Genomic DNA, 22,741 nt, shown 5'->3' on the forward strand with positions numbered 1-22,741 from the left:
CTGCTGGAAGGTGAACCTCCATCCTAGCCTCAAATCACACACAGAGTGGTATAGGTTTTGCTCATCCATCTTTCCCTCAACTCTGACCAGTTTCCCAGTTTCGACTGCTGAAAAACATCCCTACCGCATGATGCTGCCACCACCATGTTTCACTGTGGAGATGGTGTTCTTTGGGTGATGTGATGTGTTGGGTTTGCACCATAGCTTTTCTTTGATGGCCAAAAAATTTAATTTTAAGTCAGACCGGAGCACCTTCCTTCATACATTTTGGGAGTCTCCCACATGCCTTTTCGCAAACGCAAAATGTGCCATTTTGTTTTTTGCTGAAAGTATTGGAGCGTATGGCTTAATGTTGTCCTATGTATAGATACTCCAGTCTCTGCTGTGGAACTCTGAAGCTCCTCCAGGGTTACCTTAGGTCTCTGTGCTGCCTCTCTGATGAATGCCCTCCTTGCCCGATCCATAAGTTTTGGCGTGCGACCGTCTCTTGACAGGTTTGCTGTTTGCCATGTTCTTTCCATTTGGTTATGATAGACTTGATGGTGCTCCTAGGAATCATCAAAGATTTGGTTATTTTTTTATAACCTAACCCTGACTTGTACTTCTCAACATTGTAATTAACAACATTGTCCCTTACTTGTTTGGAGAGTTCCTTGGTCTTCATGACAGTGTTTCAGCCTATGGGGCCTTTCAAAAAGGTGTGCATATGTAATGACAGATCATGTGACACTAATGCCCTGTACACACGATTGGTCAATCTGATGAGAACGGTCTGATGGATTTTTCCATCAGTTAACCGATGAAGCTGACTGATGGTCAGTCGTGCCTACACACCATCAGTTAAAAAAACGATCGTGTCAGAACGCGGTGACGTAAAACACAACGACGTGCTCAAAAAAACGAAGTTGAATGCTTCCAAGCATGCGTCGACTTGATTCTGAGCATGCGTGGATTTTTAACCGATGGACGTGCCTATAAACGATCGTTTTTTTTTTTCCTATCGGTTAGGTATCCATCGGTTAATTTTAAAACAAGTTTCAAATTTTTTAACCGATGGATAAAAAATCGATGGGGCCCACACAAGATCGGTTTGGTCTGATGACCGTTCTCATCGGATTGACCAATCGTGTGTACGCGGCATTAGATTGCACACAGGTGGGCTTAATTTCACTAATTATGTGACTTCTGAAGGTTATTGGTTGCATCAGAGCTTTTTGTGGGCTTCATAACAAAGGGAGTGAATACATACACACATGCCAAATATCATTTTTTTTTCTGAAAAATAGTTTTAGGTATATATTTTTCTAATTTTACTTCACCAACTTGGACTATTGTGTTTTGATCCATCACATATAATTCAGATTAAAAAAACATTAAACTAAAAGCTGTAATGTAACAAAATAGGTAAAAAGCCAAGGGGGAGGGGGGGTAAATATTTTTGCAAGGCATTGTAGTGCACTGACTAGTTCTGACTGGTGGCTGGGTTCTCTTTAAACACTACTCGTATTTCTGATTGTACCTTCACCCTCTTTTACATAGAAACATATGTTCCTGTGAGATACTCTGCATTAGATACTTTAGGGAAAGGTTCCTGATTTTGCTTATAGGGACAGAAATATATAGGAGTCAGTCCTGCTTCAGAAATCATATTACACCAGCGCTGCATATGTTCCTGTGAGATACTCTGCATTAGATACTTTAGGGAAAGGTTCCTGATTTTGCTTATAGGGACAGAAATATATAGGAGTCAGTCCTGCTTCAGAAATCATATTACACCAGCGCTGCATATGTTCCTGTGAGATACTCTGCATTAGATACTTTAGGGAAAGGTTCCTGATTTTGCTTGTAGGGACAGAAATATATAGGAGTCAGTCCTGCTTCAGAAATCAAATTACACCAGCACTGCATATGTTACTGTGAGATACACCCTTTAGATACTTTTCTTCTATTGTGCTATTCAAAAAACATCCATTTAGGGCAAAAAAAATAAAAAATTTGCAGTGTTTCCTCCAGTGTTTGCAGTTTTTCCTCCATATCTGTACGTGTGAGATAAACACTTTAGCTAGTGTTTCTTCTATTGTGCTATTCAAAAAACATCCATTTAGGGCAAAAAAAAAAAATTTGCAGTGTTTCCTTCAGTGTTTGCAGTTTTTCCTCCATATCTGTACGTGTGAGATAAACACTTTAGCTAGTGTTCTTCTATTGTTCTATTAAAAAAACACCCATTTAGAGCCAAAAAATATATTTTGCAGTGTTTCCTCCAGTGTTTGCAGTTTTTCCTCCATATCTGTACGTGTGAGATACACACTTTAGCTAGTGTTTCTCACTCTTTTGGGGTGTACCCTAATTTAAAAAAGAAATCAATTAAAAACAAAAACTTGCTGTGTTGGCTACCTCGTCCTCCTCCACCGGCGCTTCCACCTACACCGCCACATCCACCGCCACCTCAACCTCCTACTCCATATGGACCTCGTCCTCCTAGGTCAAGATTATTTTTTTATGTTATTTTAAGTTATTTCCCTATCCACATTTATTTGCAGAGTACTTGCCATGCTCTTACCAACATTTTTCTGCCATTTGCAGCCCTCTAGCCCCTTTAGAGACATTTTAGTACTGAAAAGTTCGGGTCCCCATTGACTTCAATGGGGTTCGGGGTCAAGTTCAGGTCCCGAACCCGTCAAACCCGAACATCCAGGTGTCCGCTCAACTCTATTTATGACCAAAAGCTCACATTGAATATTTCTTGTCGGAAATTCTGATCGTGTGTACGCGGCATAAGGCTGCATGGGCGTTTTAAAGTAATTACATTTATGCTGGATGTGTATTTATGTACATAGGGGGTAATCCACAAAGATCCGGCGTAACGTAAATTTTCCCATTTAAGTTACACTGCCTTAAAATTTCTACCGAAGTGCCCGATCCACAAAGCACTTACCTAGAAATTTGTCAAAATCCGGTGAGGAAAGAGCTGGATCAGATGCTGAGGGAGGAGGGTGAGAGGGACGTCCGTCCGGGCTAGTTGTTTGTGCTGATTTTCTCCGAGGACACTCCTATACCTGTCGGTTGTTGTGCTGTGAGACAGCTGGTCCGGAGGGGTAGTGAAAAGATGCTTGAGAAAGAAGCGCGTTTAGTCATCCGACGGCGCCAGCTTCGAAACGTCGTCGCACCTGGTGACGTCACCGCGGCATGCGCTGCGCTCCGGGCCTCGTTTTCACTACCCCTCCGGACCAGCTGTCTCACAGCACAACAACCGACAGGTATAGGAGTGTCCTCGGAGAAAATCAGCACAAACAACTAGCCCGGACGGACGTCCCTCTCACCCTCCTCCCTCAGCATCTGATCCAGCTCTTTCCTCACCGGATTTTGAGATTTTAAAATGTAAGTTCACACTGACATTTGTGTATTAAAAGCTGCATTTACGTTTTAACCTGGAGGCGCCTTTTGTTTTCTTTTTTGTACACATGTTTGGAGTCCCTGCTCTGGTCTCCCCTGCTTGAAAGGCTTGCCCTGGGATAACGTTTTTGGGACAATCAGCTCCACACAGAACAGTGTCCCTTCCTCTATGACTCACTGCATCACCAACCAATCCCAGGTTTTACCATATTTATTTTTATCTACTTTTTTATCCTCATTTTTCAAATTTTGTTCAAATATATACATGTTTTTTAAATAATTGTTTATTTTGTAATAAGGATTTATCTCCTATCCAGCGGACTTTATCCTACCCCTGTGTCATTTATTTTGCAGCGCCACAATTTTCTCCGTTGTTGTACCTAGAAATTTGTGGCTGTGTAACTTAAATTCCGCCGGCGCAAGGCGTTCCTCTTTTCATGGGGGCGATTCCCATTTAAATTAGGCGCGCTCCCGCGCCGGCCGTCCTGCGCATGCTCGTGACGTCATTTTCCCGACGTGCATAGCGCGAAATTACGTTACGCTGAGCTTTGTGGATCGCGACGGGTCAATAAAGTTGCGTCGGGGAAAAAAAAAGATACGGCGAAAAAAAAAAATTCAAAACAAAAAAAAAATCGCGTCGCTGGACAGAAGGGTCTGTTTTTACAAGGTGTAAACAGTTTACACTTTGTAAAAGCAGCCCTAATTTTGCGTTTGCAAACTAAAACTTACGGAGAAAAAAACGAAGCGTAAAAGCTTTGTGGATCTCCGTAAGTGCTAATTTGCATACCCGAGGCGGCATTTCGACACAAAATGCCCCCAGCGGCGGATGCGGTACTGCATCCTAAGATCCGGCAGTGTAAGTCCCTTACACATGTCGGATCTTCTGCCTAACTATGGAAAACTGATTCTGTGGATCAGTTCCATAGTTAGAAACAGGGATACGACGGCGTAACAGCAGTTACGCCGGCGTATCCCTTTTGAGGATCTGGCCCATAATGTCTACATGCACAATTTCATTCTAGTGGCTAGAATATTCATGTTTCTGCAGGTATAAGTGTAAATTGTGCCAGTACACTTCTTTCTGAACACAGGTCTGCCCAGCCCTGTTCTTTGTAGGGAGAACAACAGTATTTAATGGCCATATTTTCATGTATCCAACAAACAACGAAAAAACAGATGGTAAGTAATGAAAGTTATTTGCATGGGAAATCCTCTCCTACAATGCCATATTGATTAAAAGAAAAGACCAAAGCCTTTCCTACAGATATGCCACCTGTCAATGCATACAGATTACACATACAGACAAATCCTCATTGTATTTTAAGGGGAGCCGCATAAAATGCAATCAAATATATTTTTTTAGGTGAATCCTCATTCACATCATTCACATAGGTTGGCGGGCCGGGATCAGGGGGCCCCTCGTTAAAGGGGGCTTCCAGTTTCCGATAAGCCCCGACAACCACCGACCAGGGTTGTCGGGAAGAGGCCCTTGTCCTCATAAATGAGGGGACAAGGTGCTTTGGGGTGGGTGGCGCAGGGCCCCCCTGCCCCAAAGCACCCACCCCCCATGTTGAAAGTAAGTGGCCTGGAATGGCCTGGCTCGCCCCCCTCCATTCCTGACCTGTCAGGCTGCTTGCTCGGATAAGGGTCTATACCAGACCAGACCAAAGGGCCTGGTATCTCTTGGGGGGGGGACCCCACGCTATTTTACTTTTTCATTTTGGTGGGGGGTTCAAGATCCTCAGCACACAACGATCCGACTTTTGGTGCGACTTATATTCAAATCAATGGGCTCCCATAGGGAACCACTGATTTTAAATAGAGGCAAAGAAACGCCTGATTAAGCTTAACGCTCTGTATACAGTGTTAAACCACGTTTAACAGCTTTTACCGGCATCTGGAATTTTTATCTCTTGCTGGAGCCTCAGAACACGCTGGTCCTGTTTTTTTTTTTTTTACTTAAAAACGCCTATGCCACTTACAGCTCAAAAACACCTGTGTGTGTGTGCGAAGCCATCAAATAACATGGAAAGACATTTTAAAGTGGAGTTCCACCCAGAAATTTAACTTCTGCTGTTCAGACCCCCCCCCCCCCCTCAGGTGTCACATTTGGCACCTTTCAGGGGGAGGGGGGAGCTGATACCTGTCAAATCCAGGTATTTGCTGCCACTTCCGGGGAAAATCTACACGTGTCAGTCAAATTCCCCCCCCCCCCCCCCCGTCCTCTGGGAGACATACAGCTTCCAGAAGACCAATCAGAACGCACTGTGTGACTCACGCATATGCAGTAGGAAACCAGGAGTAAAGCCAGAAGTCTTCACTGCCTGGCTCCCTTACCAGGAATGGCTGATATTGCGGGCTTCCTGTACAGGTAAGTGTCCTTATATTAAAAGTCAGCAGCTACAGTATTTGTAGCTGCTGACTTTACTGAAAATTACTCCGCTTTAAGCTGTAAAAAAATCTCCTAAACGTGGCTGTAAAAATGTCCATGTGTACAAGTTACAAAACACTACTGTAAAATGCTGCAAAACTCATTCTACAGCTACAGCTTTGACAGCTAAAGCTGCTGGCTTTTTTTTTTTATGTCAAGTGTTCATAAGACCATAAAGTTGATAGAGACCTTAAAGTGGTTGTGAAGGCTCAAGGTTTTTTACCTTCATTCATTCTATGCATGAAGGTAAAAAAAACTTCTTTTTGCAGCCCCCCCCCCCCCAATACTTACCTGGGCCCCATCTACATCCAGTGATGTACAGGAGAGTAGCAGCTCTCCCGGGTTTCTTCTTCCTCATTGGCTCATTGGCTCCCGCTACTGTTAATCACAGCCAGTGAGACAATGAGAAGTGTGGGGGCAGGGTCAAGCCACGCTCCGTGTCTGAATGGACACACAGAGCAGCGGCATCGGGAGCAAGCCTGCTGGGAGCACTCAGCAGGAGGGAGGGGCCAGAAGTGCCTTCAGGAGACCCGAGAAGAGGAGGAGCGGGGCTACTCTGTACAAAACCACTGCACAGAGCAGGTAAGTATAACATGTTTGTTATTAAAAAATATATACCAATGATCAAGTGGGCACACTGAAATATTAGAACCTTTCAAATTGGCTTCCTGAATCACTTAACATGACGTTTATTATTGCAAACAATCCGAATGAAAAGTTCCCTATGGTGATGATTGATGATTTTGAATCTCCAAGATTAGAAACCCAAAAGTGCAGTGCTACAAATCGATTGATACAAATATGGTAAGCGCTGAGGCTTATTTGCTTGGTTAATATACAAAGAATCCGCAAGCTCACAAGATTCACATATGTTGGACTATATATACACAGTATATTGTTCATACACTAAATTCATATTTTAAAGATAATTTTTATGTACAAAAAGGAGGCTGATCCATCTGTTTACTTCTCATATTTCTGTGTGTCAATCTACCCAATGTCCTGTTGTTAGGGCCGGTTCACATCAGAACGTGGTGCCAAAAAGGAATGTTCCATGTGTGTTTCCTGCACCGTGTTCAAAATGCACTACCTTTGTGATCTACTGTGTGGGTGATACAGTAATACATTGCTATATAGCAAACACAGTGTGTTATGCTGCGTACACACGATCGGTTCGTCTGATGAAAACGGACCGTTTTCATTAGACGAACCGATCGTGTGTGGGCCCCATCGGTTTTTTATCCATCTGTGAAAAAACTAGGAACTTGTTTTAAAATGATCTGATGGTTAAAAAAATGATAGAAAAAAACGATCGTCTGTAGGCACGTCCATCGGTTTAAAATCCATGCATGCTCAGAATCAAGTCCACGCATGCTTGGAAGCATTGAACTTCATTTTTCTCAGCACGTCGTTGTGTTTTACATCACCGCGTTCTGACCCGATCGTTTTTTTTAACTGATGGTGTGTAGGCACGACTGATCATCAGTCAGCTTCATCGGATATCTGATGAAAAAATCCATCAGACCGTTTTCATCGGATGAACCGATCGTGTGTACAGGGCATTAGTGGACACAAGATCAAATGGTTCAGGAGTGCACTGCGCTCAGAATGCTGCGGCCACGTCTCCTGGAAGTGGGGCACAGTATCTGTCAAACAGAGGTACCCTGTCCCCCCTCCACCCTGAAAGGTGCCAAATGTGACAGATAAGCTGAAGTTCCACTTTTCAGAGAGGTTCACAGGTAGTTAGCTACAAATATACAAACACATTCCCCTGGATATCAAAAATGTCTCCTGTCTGTAACCAATATGGTCTGTTATTGTAGGTTACTATGATATCTCTAGTCATTTCCTAATAGTTGCATATGTATTTTTGAATAAAGCCCAAGTCTATCTCTTTTTTTCTTCAGAAGCAGATATAGCAGGTAGGGATCAAGTAGAAGCGTAGTCAGTAAACAGGCCAAGGGTCCTAGGGCTATGCATTCCTGTGATCTCATCCAGCTACTACACTTAATAGCCAAATGGGATCAGATGAAAGCATAGTTGATGAACAAGCCATGGGTCAGTAACATATAGTAGCTGGATGGGATCAGACGAAAGCATAGTCGATGACCAAGCCAAGGATCGGTAATAAATGGTAGTAAAGATAAGGACAGTAGTAAGTATGCAAGGGAGCAATATATCAGCTGGAGAGAGCACAATATTCTGGCAAACATGAAGTACAGAGACGTGGCTTAAAGGATCACTAAAGGAAAAAAATGTTTTAGCTAAATAGCTTCCTTTACCTTACTGCAGTACTGGTTTCATGTCCTCATTGCTTGTTTTTGCTTTGAAGTTGCTGTAATTCTGCTGTGATCTCCACACTTCCTGCTTGTCTGGCTCCTTATGAAAAAAATCATGGGAGCTTCTCACTGTGGTCTAAGCTGTGTGTCTAAAACTCCTCAGAACCAATCAGATTCATTTTAAAAACAAAACACTGCCCTGGATTTGTTTGTTTTTGTTCTGTGGGTCTCTTTACTTCACATAAACATGAAACCAGTTTAAAACCGAAAGTGAAACTAGAGGCACATTATATGATAGAATTTAATCTATTTTTAATCATTTTTTAAAAGGAATCAGTTAACTTTTATGTCTCTATACCCTGTAAACAGTCATTTCAGCAAAAAAAAAAATGTTTTCCTTTAGTGACCCTTTAAGGCTCTATTCACACTTGCACGACTCCAAAATTGCTCCAAATTTGGGGTGCAACTTTGACGGAACTTTGGATGGGTGCAACTTGGATACAACTTTGGCTTTGACCGGTAAAAATTGACAAATGCTGCACACAAGTTGCATTGTATAACATTCAGGTATGACTTTCATGCAACTTCTGAGGGGTAACATTGAAGTCTATGGCCCTCAAGTTGCATGAAAGTGGGACCAAAGTAATGCATGAACTACTTTGAAGTTGCTGCAACTTTAAGTCGCGCATATATGAATGGTTATCATTGGAAAACATGGGGAAGGACTTGTCATGCAACTCTGATGTCCAAAGTTGCATGACAAGTTGCACAAGTGTTTATGGAGCCTTAATTTAGGAAGTTTGTCGGAGGAACAAAGGGCCAGATCCTCAAAAGAGATACTCCGACTTAACTGCTGTTCAGTCTGTGTGTAACTTTGGAAACGATCCTCAAAAGGCTTTTTCCAAAGTTAGGCAGAAGATCCGGCATGTGTAATTGAATTACACTGCCGAATCTTAGGATGCAGTACCGCATCCGCCGCTGGGGGCATTTCGAGTCAAAATGCAGTTTCTAGTATGCAAATTAGCACTTAAGGCGATCCACAAAGCTTTCCAGCTTCCTTTTTGCGCCGTAAGTGTTATTTTGCAAGTGTAAAATTAGGGCTGGTTCTACAAAGTGTAAACTAGTCACACCTTGCAAAAGCCCATTCCAGCGACGGCATTTGGTATGCTTTCCCGAGGGAGAACTCCACGGCAATTTGTAAAAACAAAACCGGCATGGGTTCCCCCCCAGGAGCATACCAGGCCCTTAGGTCTGGTATGGGTTGTAAGGGGACCCCCCCTACGCCGAAAAATCGACGTAGGGGGTCCCCCTACAATCCATACCAGACCCGTATCCAAAGCACGCTACCCGGCCGGTCAGGAATGGGAGTGGGGACGAGCGAGCGTCCCCCCCCCCTCCTGAGCCGTGCCAGGCCGCATGCCCTCAACATGGGGGGGTTGGGTGCTCTGGGGCAGGGGGGCGCACTGCGGGCCCCCCCACCCCAGAGCACCCTGTCCCCATGTTGATGAGGACAGGACCTCTTCCCGACAACCCTTGCCATTGGTTGTCGGGGTCTGCGGGCGGAGGCTTATCGGAATCTGGGAGTCCCCTCAAATAAGGGGGCCCCCAGATACCGGCCCCCCACCCTAAGTGAATGGATATGGGGTACATCGTACCCCTATCCATTCACCTGTAGGCAAAAAGTTAGTTAGTAAACACACAACACAAGGCCTTTTAAAATATTTTATTATTCTGCTCCGGATGCCCCCCCTGTCTTCGTTATTAGCTCAATTAGCAGGGTGGGCTTCTTCTTCCGCTCTCCGGGGGTCTTCCACTCTCCGGGGGTCTTCCGCTCTCCGGGGGTCTTCTCCGCTCTCCGGGGGGGGCTTCTCCGGACTCCGGGGGGCTTCTTCCATCTTCTCCCCTCTTCCGCTGTTGACTCGGCGAACCCCGGTTCTTCTGCAGCTCTCCGGTGCCTTCTTCTTCAGCGCTGGCTGCCTGCTATGTTTGTGTGTTAGCTCGATTTCAAACAGGCAGCCAGCGCGGTCTTCTGTGGCGTCAGGGTCTTCTCTTCCTTTCTTCCGATGTTGCCTCGTCGCCTGTTGTCGCTGTAATGATGGAAGTGCGCCTTGCATCCCATTTATATAGGCATCACCGTCCCATCATGCTCCGGCAGGTACCCACGTGGTGGGTGCCTACCCACGTGCACCCACCACGTGGGTACCTACCGGAGCATGATGGGACGGTGATGCCTATATAAATGGGATGCAAGGCCCGCTTCCATCATTACAGCGACAACAGGCGACGAGGCAACATCGGAAGAACAGAAGACAAGACCCTGACGTCACAGAAGACCGCGCTGGCTGCCTGTTTGAAATCGAGCTAACACACAAACATAGCAGGCAGCCAGCGCTGAAGAAGAAGGCACCGGAGAGCTGCAGAAGAACCGGGGTTCGCCGAGTCAACAGCGGAAGAGGGGAGAAGATGGAAGAAGCCCCCCGGAGTCCGGAGAAGCCCCCCCCGGAGAGCGGAGAAGACCCCCGGAGAGCGGAAGACCCCCGGAGAGTGGAAGACCCCCGGAGAGCGGAAGAAGAAGCCCCCCCTGCTAATTGAGCTAATAACGAAGACAGGGGGGGCATCCAGAGCAGAATAATAAAATATTTTAAAAAGCCTTGTGTTGTGTGTTTATTAACTAACTTTTTGCCTACAGGTGAATGGATAGGGGTACGATGTACCCCATATCCATTCACTTAGGGTGGGGGGCCGGTATCTGGGGGCCCCCTTATTTGAGGGGACTCCCAGATTCCGATAAGCCTCCGCCCGCAGACCCCGACAACCAATGGCAAGGGTTGTCGGGAAGAGGTCCTGTCCTCATCAACATGGGGACAGGGTGCTCTGGGGTGGGGGGCCCGCAGTGCGCCCCCCTGCCCCAGAGCACCCAACCCCCCCATGTTGAGGGCACGCGGCCTGGCACGGCTCAGGAGGGGGGGGGCGCCCGCTCGTCCCCACTCCTTTCCTGGCCGGCCGGGTAGCGTGCTTTGGATACGGGTCTGGTATGGATTGTAGGGGGACCCCCTACGTCAATTTTTCGGCGTGGGGCGGTCTCCTTACAACCCATGCCAGACCTAAGGGCCTGGTATGCTCCTGGGGGGGGGAATCCATGCCGGTTTTTTCTTTGAAAATTAGCATGGAGTTCTCCCTCAGGAATGCATGCCGCTGTCATTTTTTTTTTTTCCCCGACGCAACTTTTTTAAGCCGTCGCGATCCTCAAAACTCGGCGTAACGTAACTTCGCGCATGCGCAGTACAGCCGGCGCGGGAGCGCGCCTAATTTAAATGGGACTCGCCCCATTTGAATAGGAACGCCTTGCGCCGGCGGAATTTTAGTTACACAGCCTGAAATTTCTAGATAAGTGCTTTGTGGATCAGGCACTTAGGTAGAAACTTTAAGGCAGTGTAACTTAAATGGGATTTTTTAAGTTACGCCAGGTTTTTGTGGATCTGGCCCAGAGGGTTCAATGTTCAAGAGGAGAAAAATACAAGGCAGGAAACAGGAAGGGAGCTGTCCAGCATCCATGGTGGCAAAGCAAGAAGAGCCACAGTCAGACACCACAGAGGTCTCAGGTTCAGACCCAGGTCCTGATAAGGTATTTCCTCCAATTATTGCTATCTTTCTTCTCCTAGACAGCATTTGAAAACACCAGAGTATAGTGATTGCCATGATTCCTTTCTAGCCTGGCAAGCCATGGTTTCCTCTACAAAAGTCAGTACCAGACCTCCTGTTTTTGCTCCTGCAGATTCCATTGCTTATTTATCAAGACCACATGGTTAAACCACATACAGAGAAACTCTATCCAGTTGAGAGTCAAATGCCAGAGGTTGGCATCCTTTGAGACAGTCTACCACAGGACTTTGGAAATATAGGCATTATGCCATAAGGAACCCGATCTATGTTTAATGCAAGACAGAGTAGCCCTGAGAACTTTTCCCTCATTCCAGCCTAAAGTAATGTTTACATTTCACTTTAATAAAGATATACAGTGCCTTGAAAAAGTATTCATACCCCTTGAAATTTTCCACATTATGTAAAAAAAAAAATGTATTTTATTGGCATTTTATGTGATAGACAAAGTGGCACATAATTGTGAAGTGGAAGGAAAATGATAAATGGTTTTCAACATTTTTTTACAAATAAATATCTGAAAGTTGTGGCATGCATTTGTATTCAACCCCACTGAGTCAATACTTTGTAGAATCACCTTTCGCTGCAATTATATCTGCATGTCTTTTTTGGGTATGTCTCTATCAGCTTTTGCCCATTCTTCTTTGCAAAATAGCTCAAGCTCTCCATCAGATTGGATGAAGAACATCCGTGAACAGCAATTTTCAAGCCTTGCCACAGTTTCTCATTGGATTTAGGTCTGGACTTTGACTGGGCCATTCTAAGATATAGATTATCTGCAGATTTTCTATGGTCAGATGGAAAATGTGGAACAGATTCCTCCATCTACGCTGAACTGTGTGGATGGAAGAATCTTCCAATGGCTCTTCCTCGGGGCAGTCATGCGGGAGTGTCCTGCTGCTGCGTCGATCTACAAACAGCAGGACTCGGCATTGCACCCTGCGTCATTGGATTTGATTGACAGCAGCAGGAGCCAATGGCTGCGCTCCTATCAATTTATCCAATCAGGACCCAAGACACCGGCTGGAGCTGGTGTGCTTGTCCCCGTTGCTGGAAAGGTAAGTAAAAGTGGAGCTCTGGGGGGAGCTGCATCACAGGAGGTTTTTCACCTTAATGCATAAAATGCATTAAAGTGAAAAACCTTGAGGGTTTACAACCCCTTTAAAGACTAAACCTATTTATCACACTTGTTTCTTACAAAGTTAAAATCAGTATTTGTTGCTAGAAAACTACTTAGAACCCCAAACATTATATATATTTTTTTTTAGCAGAGACCCTAGGGAATAAAATGGAGATTGTTGCAATATTTTATTATTTTAAAAAGGTGTGGGCCCCCCAAAATCCATACCAGACCATTATCCAAGCATGCAGCAAGGCAGGTCAGGAAAGGGGGAGCAAGCAAGCAGCCCTCCCTCCTCCTGAAAAATAAGAGGCCACATGCCCTCAACATGTGGGGGGGTGGGTGCTTTGGGGCAGGGGAGCTTTGCTCTCACCACCCAAAAGAACCTTTTCCTCATGTTGATGGCGACAATGGCCTCTGCCTGACAACCCTGAGCTGTGGCTTATTGGAATCTGAAAGCCCCCCAGATCCCAGCCCCCTACCCATTCACCACAAAAAAAAGCAGTGTAAATAAAAACAAGAGACAGTTTTTGACAAGTCCTTTAATAAATGTGTAGAAAGTCTCTCTTCGTAGCTCCAACGTGTCTTCTTTCTCCGGTTTTCCCCACAATGTGTTCTTCCTCCGGTCTTCTCCCTTCGGTGATGTGTTCTTCCTCTGATCTTCTCCCTCCGCTGCTGTTTTTTCCACCGCCGACCTGGTCCTCCTCCGACGCTGGCTTCCAGCGTGGTGTCAACTGCAATATCTGCCAGTTCATCACCATGAAACTCCGTCCCTTGTTACGGCACTGGTGACATCACCAGATGGCCACACCCGTGGCTATATAAGAACTGGTAGACTTTGCAGATGACACAACGGCGGGAGCCAGCGTTGGATGAGGACCAGGTCAGCGGCAGAGAAGACAGCAGTGGAGGGAGAAGACCAGTGGAAAAACACATCACTGGAGGGAGGAGACAGCAGCGGAGAGAGAAGACCAGAGGAAGAACACATCACCGGAGAGAGAAGACCAGAGGAATAACACAGAATTGGCGAAACTGGAGAAAGAAGACACGGTAGAGCTACAACAGGGGTCTCCAACGGGATCTGGTTAAAGGGGGGTTTCAGATTCAGATAAATTCCCTGCCCACAGACCCCCATAACCACTGCCCAGGGTTGACAGGAATAGGCCCTTGTTCCTCTCAACATGGATACAAGGGGCCATATTCTGAGTAGAGTTACGACGGAGCATCTCAGGAAACTCCATCGTATCTCTCTTTTTTGACCCGCGTATCTATGCGAGTGATTCCTAGAATCATTTTCGCATAGATACGCTGAAGATCCGACATGTGTAAGTCACTTACACTGTCGGATCTTAAATGTAATTCGCCGCCGGCTGCTAGGTGGCATTTACGTTCAGGACTCATTTGTTTATGCAAATGAGCCTAATACGCCGATTCCCGAACAAATTCGCGTCGCGTAACCGCCGCTTACGGAGGCGTAAGGTTACCCCTGCTATACGAGGGGTAACCTTACGCCAGTCCCACGTATGCCATGTTAAGTATGGCGTCGGGTCCGCGTCGTCTTTTCCCGTCGGGTACGTCGTTTTCCTAAGTCGTTCTTGAATACGACTTTACGTCAAGGACGCACACGTCGGCGTCATTGACGTTTTCCGCCGAGAACTGGAGCATGCGCACTGGGCTATTTTTAGCCCGGCACATGCGCAGTTCGATCGAAACGGGGGCGCGCTTAATTTAAATATAAGCCGCCCCCTTTGAAATACACGGGGATACGCCGGGCCTTTTACACTACGCCTCCGCAAACTACGGAGCAAGTGCTTGAGGAATACGGCACTTGCTCCAGTAAGTTGCGGCGGCGTACTGTAAATAGCTTACGCGAGGCCACCGCAGAATATTGGAGAATCTGGCCCGAGGTGCTTTGGGGTGGGGAGTGCAAATGCCCTCTGCCCCAAAGCACCCATCAACCTATTTTGAGGACATGTGACCTGGTATGGTCAAGGAGGGGGGCACCAGGCTGCATGCATGCTCAGATAAGGGTCTGGTATAGATGTGGGGGAGTCCCATCCATTTTTGGGGTTTTTTTGGCGTGCGGTTTCCCCTCAAATGCCTTACCTGACTGAAGAGTCTGGTATGGTCTTGGGGGGGACTCCCCTTAAGATTTATACCAGCCTCAAAGGGCCTGGTATGATCGGATCACAGTTGGATACCATTTATTAAGTCACATGGAAGTCGGAAATGAAGTTGCAGGGCCGATCGGAAGTCGTACGACTTTCGTGTCGGATCAGTGTGAAAATAGCCTTAGTAGTGCAATCAACTATCAGTAGTACAATCCACTATTAGTAGTGCAAACCTTTTACAATCCACTAATGGTAGCACAATCCACTTTTAGTAGTACAAGCCTTGTACAATCCCCTATTAGTAGTACAAACCTTTTTTACAATCCACTATTAATAGTACAAGCCTTGTTCAATCCACTATTAATAGTACAACCCTTGTTCAATCCACTATTAGTGGTACAAGCCTTGTACAATCCACTATTAGTAGTACAAGTTTTGGACAATCCACTATTAGTAGTACACTCCTTGTACATTTCACTATTAGTAGTAAGCTCCTTGTACAATCCACTATTAGTAGTACGCTCCTTGTACAATCCACTATTAGTAGTACACTCCTTGTACAATCCACTATTAGTAGTACGCTCCTTGTACTATCCACTATTAGTAGTACAATCCACTATTAGTAGTAGAAGCCTTGTACAATCCACTATTAGTAGTACAATCCACTAGTAGTAGTAGTAGTAGTACAATCCTTGTACAATCCATGCTTAAAGTGAAACAATAAAAGTAAAATACTCCTTTAAATGTTGTACCTTGGGGGTGTCTACAGTATGCCTGTAAATGTTTCCCGTGTTTATAACAGTCCCTGCGCAAAATGACATTTCTAAAGAAAAAAAAGTCATTTAAAACTATTCACGGCTATAATGAATTGTCGGGTCCAGCAATACAGATAAAAGTCATTGAAAAAAACGTCATGGGTTCCACCCCAGTCCATTAACAGGCCTTTTGGGTCTGGTATGAATATTAAGGGGAGCCCTGCACCAAATGAAAAAATATGGTGTAGGGGTCCCCCTCAAAATCCATACCAGATCCTTCAGGTCTGGTATGGATTTTAAGGGGAACCCTGTGCCAAAATGAAAAAAAAATGGCGTGGGGTCCCCCAAAAAATCCATACGGGGAAAATGCGCCACTTTACAGGCATACTATAGACACCCCCCAGGTACGAAATTTAGACAAATATTTCACCTTTATTGTTTCACTTTAAGCATTATTAAAATCACTGCTCCCAAAAAAAACTGTATTTTTTTTTTGCATTGATATATATCCCCTGGGGCAGGACCCGGTCCCCAAACACTTTTTATGACAATAACTTGCATATAAGCCTTTAAATTAGCACTTTTGATTTCTACCATAGACTTTTAAAAGGTGTTCTGCGGCTTTCGAATTTGCAGCGAACACCCCAAATTTTTCGCTATTCGGCGAACAGGCGAACACCCGATGTTCGAGTCCAACGTAAGTTCGACACGAACATCGTGCTCATCCCTACAATCCACTATTAGTACTAGTACAATCCAAGCCTTGTACAATCCTCTATTAGTAGTAAAATCCTTGTAGAATCCACTATTAGTAGTACACGCCTTGTACAATCCACTATTAGTAGTACAATCCACTATTAGTGGCGCACACCTTGTAAAATGCACTATTAATAGTACACTCCTTGTACAATACACTATTACTAGTACATGACTAGTACAATCCACTATTTGTAGTACACTCCTTGTATAATTGTAACGGCTCTGGTGAACGGGAGTGAACCACAACTGCGGATAGCAAGGATTTATGTGAGATTTCAGTACTGAGCCCCAGGCGTCACTCCACACAAACGTTTGGGGGGTTCTCTACATCATCTCTCTCTCACATAAAAGGAATGCGTTAAACTACTAAGGTTGGACGCATTACAACATGCGACCAGACCTTAGCATTTTAAAAGATACGATTTACTAAGAGATTCCAATGCACTTCTATATGCAAGTGATTATCAGTACGGGAACCCCAGGCGTCACTCCACGCAAACAGGAGTTTGGGGGTTCTCTACATCATATCACTTATTACATAAAGCAGTGTATTAGGCCACTAAGGGTTTAAGTATGAAATAGCTTCAACCCTTAGCATAGAAAAGTTTAGAGCGAACACATTCAATAACTTAGGGCATGAGCCCATAAACAAGTAAGAACTTATGTCAAGCACGTAGAAAATAGGAATACTGTATGCAATAGCAATTTACTTAGGAGAGACAACTTTAGCGTAATGGAATTGAAAGTGTATGTCCCTTCAAGATATTCCTCAGCGGTCAGCTGAAGACACAGCAAATAGCCAACAGGCACAACAGTCAGTCCCAAGCAGAATCCTAGTATTCACTAAGCCAGAGTTAAATACAGTACTTCATAACGGCAATAAGCAGGTGCGTATCTAGGGTATGGCAGCCATGGCAAGTGCCATGGGGGGGGCGACAAAAAAGTTGCCCCCCCCCCTCACACACAAAAAAAAACACCCGTTGATTTTGTGTTAGTGTGTCATTGATTTTGTATGAGTTACTGTGTGCACCAATGTATTTTGATGAGTGTGAGGTGTGTTGGCATCATCAGTGATTTTTGTATCAGTGTGTGCCTGCGGGCCATCGTTAGCTTTTTTTTTTATTTTTTTTGTTAAGGTAACGGTTATTTGAAAGATGGGTTTTGAATGTTTTGACAAGGGCGCAGTTTCAGTGCTTGCCATAGGCGCCATTTTGACTAGGTACGCCCCTGGCAATAAGTGAACAGGTAATTCTAAAGGAGTAGTTGTTACTTATCCGTTTTGCAGGGATGAGTGTTTGTAGAGTATTGCAGCAGCAGTAGGATTCTCTTATGTAGGGTCTCCTGGTGGGGAATAGATTGGGATGTCCTGCAGCAACTCATGCAAGGTTGGCAGCGTAGCTTTCAGGCTTGGAATGACCTCCAGTTTAGGGACAAATGGTACCTGTAGCTTGAATAGCAGCCAAGCCGGCTACGGCCGACATTAATAGAACGGGGCTTGTAGTTCAATTGAATGCCTCTATAGGCAAGACACAGGTGCATCGCATCCAGCGCTGAATTCAAGAAAACCGCAGATTCGCAGCGCACTTCCGCTTTCCAGGCTGTAACGCACCACGGGGCCGGGCAATGACGTCATTGCGTGGTCGCCGTAATGCGTTCCAGCGTGGAACGCATTACGTCGCTGGAGCGCCTGTTACAATAATCCACTATTAATAGTACACCCCTTGTACAATGCACTATTAGTAGTACACTCCTTGTACAATCCACTATTAGTAGTACACTCCTTGTACAATCCACTATTAGTAGTGCATGCCTTGCACAATCCACTATTAGTAGTAAGTTCCTTGTACAATCCACTATTAGTAATACAATCCACTATTAGTAGTACAATTCACTATTAATAGTAAGTTCCTTGTACAATCCACTATTAGTAGTAAGTTCCTTGTACAATCCACTATTAGTAGTACAATCCACTATTGGTAGTAAGTTCCTTGTACAATCCACTATTAGCAGTACACTCCTTGTACAATCCACTATTAGTAGTAAATTCCTTGTACAATCCACTATTAGTAGTACAATCCACTATTAGTAGTACAATCCACTATTAGTAGTACACTCCTCGTACAAGCCACTATTAGTAGTACAAGCCTTGTACAATCCACTAATAGTAGTACACTCCTCGTACATTCCACTATTAGTAGTACACTCCTAGAACAAGCCACTATTAGTAGTATACTCCTCGTACAAGCCACTATTAGTAGTACACTCCTCGTACAAGCCACTATTAGTAGTACACTCCTCGTACATTCCACTATTAGTAGTACACTCCTCGTACATTCCACTATTAGTAGTACACTCCTCGTACAAGCCACTATTAGTAGTACACTCCTCGTACAAGCCACTATTAGTAGTACACTCCTCGTACAAGCCACTATTAGTAGTATACTCCTCGTACAATCCACTATTAGTAGTATACTCCTCGTACAATCCACTATTAGTAGTACACTCCTCGTACAATCCACTATTAGTAGTATACTCCTCGTACAAGCCACTATTAGTAGTATACTCCTCGTACAATCCACTATTAGTAGTACACTCCTCGTACAATCCACTATTAGTAGTATACTCCTCGTACAATCCACTAATAGTAGTACACTCCTCGTACAATCCACTATTAGTAGTACACTCCTCGTACAATCCACTATTAGTAGTATACTCCTCGTACAAGCCATTATTAGTAGTATACTCCTCGTACAATCCACTATTAGTAGTACACTCCTCGTACAATCCACTATTAGTAGTATACTCCTCGTACAATCCACTATTAGTAGTACACTCCTCGTACAATCCACTATTAGTAGTATACTCCTCGTACAAGCCACTATTAGTAGTATACTCCTCGTACAAGCCACTATTAGTAGTATACTCCTCGTACAAGCCACTATTAGTAGTATACTCCTCGTACAAGCCACTATTAGTAGTATACTCCTCGTACAATCCACTATTAGTAGTACACTCCTCGTACAATCCACTATTAGTAGTATACTCCTCGTACAATCCACTATTAGTAGTACACTCCTCGTACAATCCACTATTAGTAGTATACTCCTCGTACAAGCCACTATTAGTAGTATACTCCTCGTACAATCCACTATTAGTAGTACACTCCTCGTACAATCCACTATTAGTAGTATACTCCTCGTACAAGCCACTATTAGTAGTATACTCCTCGTACAAGCCACTATTAGTAGTACACTCCTCGTACAATCCACTATTAGTAGTACACTCCTCGTGCAATCCACTATTAGTAGTATACTCCTCGTACAAGCCACTATTAGTAGTATACTCCTCGTACAATCCACTATTAGTAGTATACTCCTCGTACAAGCCACTATTAGTAGTACACTCCTCGTACAATCCACTATTAGTAGTATACTCCTCGTACAAGCCACTATTAGTAGTATACTCCTCGTACAATCCACTATTAGTAGTATACTCCTTGTACAAGCCACTATTAGTAGTATACTCCTCGTACAATCCACTATTAGTAGTATACTCCTTGTACAAGCCACTATTAGTAGTATACTCCTTGTACAAGCCACTATTAGTAGTATACTCCTCGTACAATCTGCTATTAGTAGTACATTCTTCGTGCAATCCACTATTAGTAGTACACTCCTCGTACATTCCACTATTAGTAGTATACTCCTCGTACAAGCCACTATTAGTAGTATACTCCTCGTACATTCCACTATTAGTAGTATACTCCTCGTACAAGCCACTATTAGTAGTACACTCCTCGTACAATCCACTATTAGTAGTATACTCCTCGTACAATCCACTATTAGTAGTATACTCCTCGTACAAGCCACTATTAGTAGTACACTCCTCGTACAATCCACTATTAGTAGTACACTCCTCGTACAAGCCACTATTAGTAGTATACTCCTCGTACATTCCACTATTAGTAGTATACTCCTCGTACAAGCCACTATTAGTAGTATACTCCTTGTACAATCCACTATTAGTAGTATACTCCTCGTACAAGCCACTATTAGTAGTATACTCCTTGTACATTCCACTATTAGTAGTACACTCCTCGTACAATCCACTATTAGTAGTATACTCCTCGTACAATCCACTATTAGTAGTATACTCCTCGTACAAGCTACTATTAGTAGTATACTCCTCGTACAAGCCACTATTAGTAGTACACTCCTCGTACATTCCACTATTAGTAGTATACTCCTCGTACATTCCACTATTAGTAGTATACTCCTCGTACAAGCTACTATTAGTAGTATACTCCTCGTACAAGCCACTATTAGTAGTATACTCCTCGTACAAGCCACTATTAGTAGTATACTCCTCGTACAATCCACTATTAGTAGTATACTCCTCGTACAATCCACTATTAGTAGTACACTCCTCGTACAATCCACTATTAGTAGTATACTCCTCGTACAATCCACTATTAGTAGTATACTCCTCGTACAAGCTACTATTAGTAGTATACTCCTCGTACAATCCACTATTAGTAGTACACTTCTTGTACAATCCACTATTAGTAGTATACTCCTCGTACAATCCACTATTAGTAGTATACTCCTCGTACAAGCCACTATTAGTAGTATACTCCTCGTACAAGCCACTATTAGTAGTATACTCCTCGTACAAGCCACTATTAGTAGTACACTCCTCGTACAAGCCACTATTAGTAGTACACTCCTCGTACAAGCCACTATTAGTAGTATACTCCTCGTACAAGCCACTATTAGTAATACACTGTATGTGCTGTAGCATGAATGCCATGTACTGTATGTGGGTGATGCCATAATGTACCATGATGGGTCTGGGATAATGAAGTAGGTGCCCACATTCAGGAGGATGCTGGCTGCTACCACTGACCTGATATCACCGAAGCTCCCTATTCTAGCAGAGATGTCTGTGTAGTGTGTATTGCTGTGTCCAGTTATACATGAGCGCTATGTACTAAGAACACTAGAATACATGCATATTATGGAGGGCAATGAATGGGGTTTCTGGCATGCAGTGTTACTGTAGGAAGGTGTCCAGGGCTAGTGACAGGAATGGCTGCCTGCCTCTCACTGCTGAGTCCCCCGGCAGGCAGGCAGGCAGGCCAGTGATGGACATGATGGAGGGCTGTACTCACACACTCTGCAAGGCTCAGCCTGAAGCATGGAGTCTCAGCGAGGATAGGGAGCACATTGCCGGCTGTGGGCTCATCCTCCGGAGCGGACAGTGACAGGCCCAGAACCGGCGGGCTGCTCTACACATCTAGGAGGCAGCAGCCGCCGCAGAGTCCCTTCCTTCTCCTCGGCTGTGCGGACGTTTCCGGGGCCTCCCGCCCTCCCATTGGCTGTCTGCCACACAAGTCCGTCTTCCCTGGCTGACTGTGCGGCGGTGTGGTGCAGAGAGGAGCGGACAGGTGCTGTGCTGCCTCCTCCTCATACACTGGGCGATGGATACACCGACCTGAAGGAGAGCATTGGGAAGAAGATGCTGGGACTCTATGAGGATGGAACCCTGAGGGCTCCTTATGTGTGGTGACCTGTGTGTCTCCACCTTGGTCATGGCTATGGCACATAGAGGACAATTGTCAGAAACATGCACTTTACACTGCGCACTAGATGACAGCCATGCAGAGTGCCCCCTTACACCAGTGTCCCCATCAGAGTGCCCCCTTACACCAGTGTCCCCATTAGAGTGCCCCTTTACATCAGTGTCCCCATCAGAGTGCCCCCTTACACCAGTGCCCCCATCAGAGTGCCCCCTTACATCAGTGTCCCCATCAGAGTGCCCCCTTACATCAATGTCCCCATCAGAGTGCCTCCTTACATCAGTGTCCCCATCAGAGTGCCCCCTTACATCAGTGTCCTCATCAGAGTGCCCCCTTACATCAGTGTCCCCATCAGAGTGCCCCCTTACATCAGTGTCCTCATCAGAGTGCCCCCTTACATCAGTGTCCCGATCAGAGTGCCCCATTACATCAGTGTCCCCATCAGAGTGCCCCCTTACATCAGTGTCCCCATCAGAGTGCCCCCTTACATCAGTGTCCCCATCAGAGTGCCCCCTTACATCAATGTCCCCATCAGAGTGCCCCCTTACATCAGTGTCCTCATCAGAGTGCCCCCTTACATCAGTGTCCCCATCAGAGTGCCCCCTTACATCAGTGTCCCCATCAGAGTGCCCCCTTACATCAGTGTCCCCATCAG

The 22,741-nt window shown here is 44.9% G+C and overlaps 1 protein-coding gene across 2 annotated transcripts in view; it reads right to left on the reverse strand.

The window, feature by feature from the left end:
- The window catches only part of ZMAT3 (zinc finger matrin-type 3), a 111,325-nt gene extending 89,288 nt beyond the window's left edge, over positions 1 to 22,037 (reverse strand). The window contains exons 1-2 of one of the 2 annotated variants that reach the window (XM_040349405.1): positions 21,679 to 22,037; positions 414 to 548 (exon numbers count right to left, since the gene is read on the reverse strand). The gene's annotated coding sequence lies outside the window, so the exon portion shown is untranslated. The remainder of the gene's footprint in view (positions 1 to 413; positions 549 to 21,678) is intronic. The other variant, XM_040349407.1, reaches the window with a different exon arrangement.
- Positions 22,038 to 22,741: the final 704 nt, after the last annotated feature.

This window comes from Rana temporaria, chromosome 4 (assembly GCF_905171775.1).
Source record: "Rana temporaria chromosome 4, aRanTem1.1, whole genome shotgun sequence".
Taxonomy (NCBI): Eukaryota; Metazoa; Chordata; class Amphibia; order Anura; family Ranidae; genus Rana; species Rana temporaria.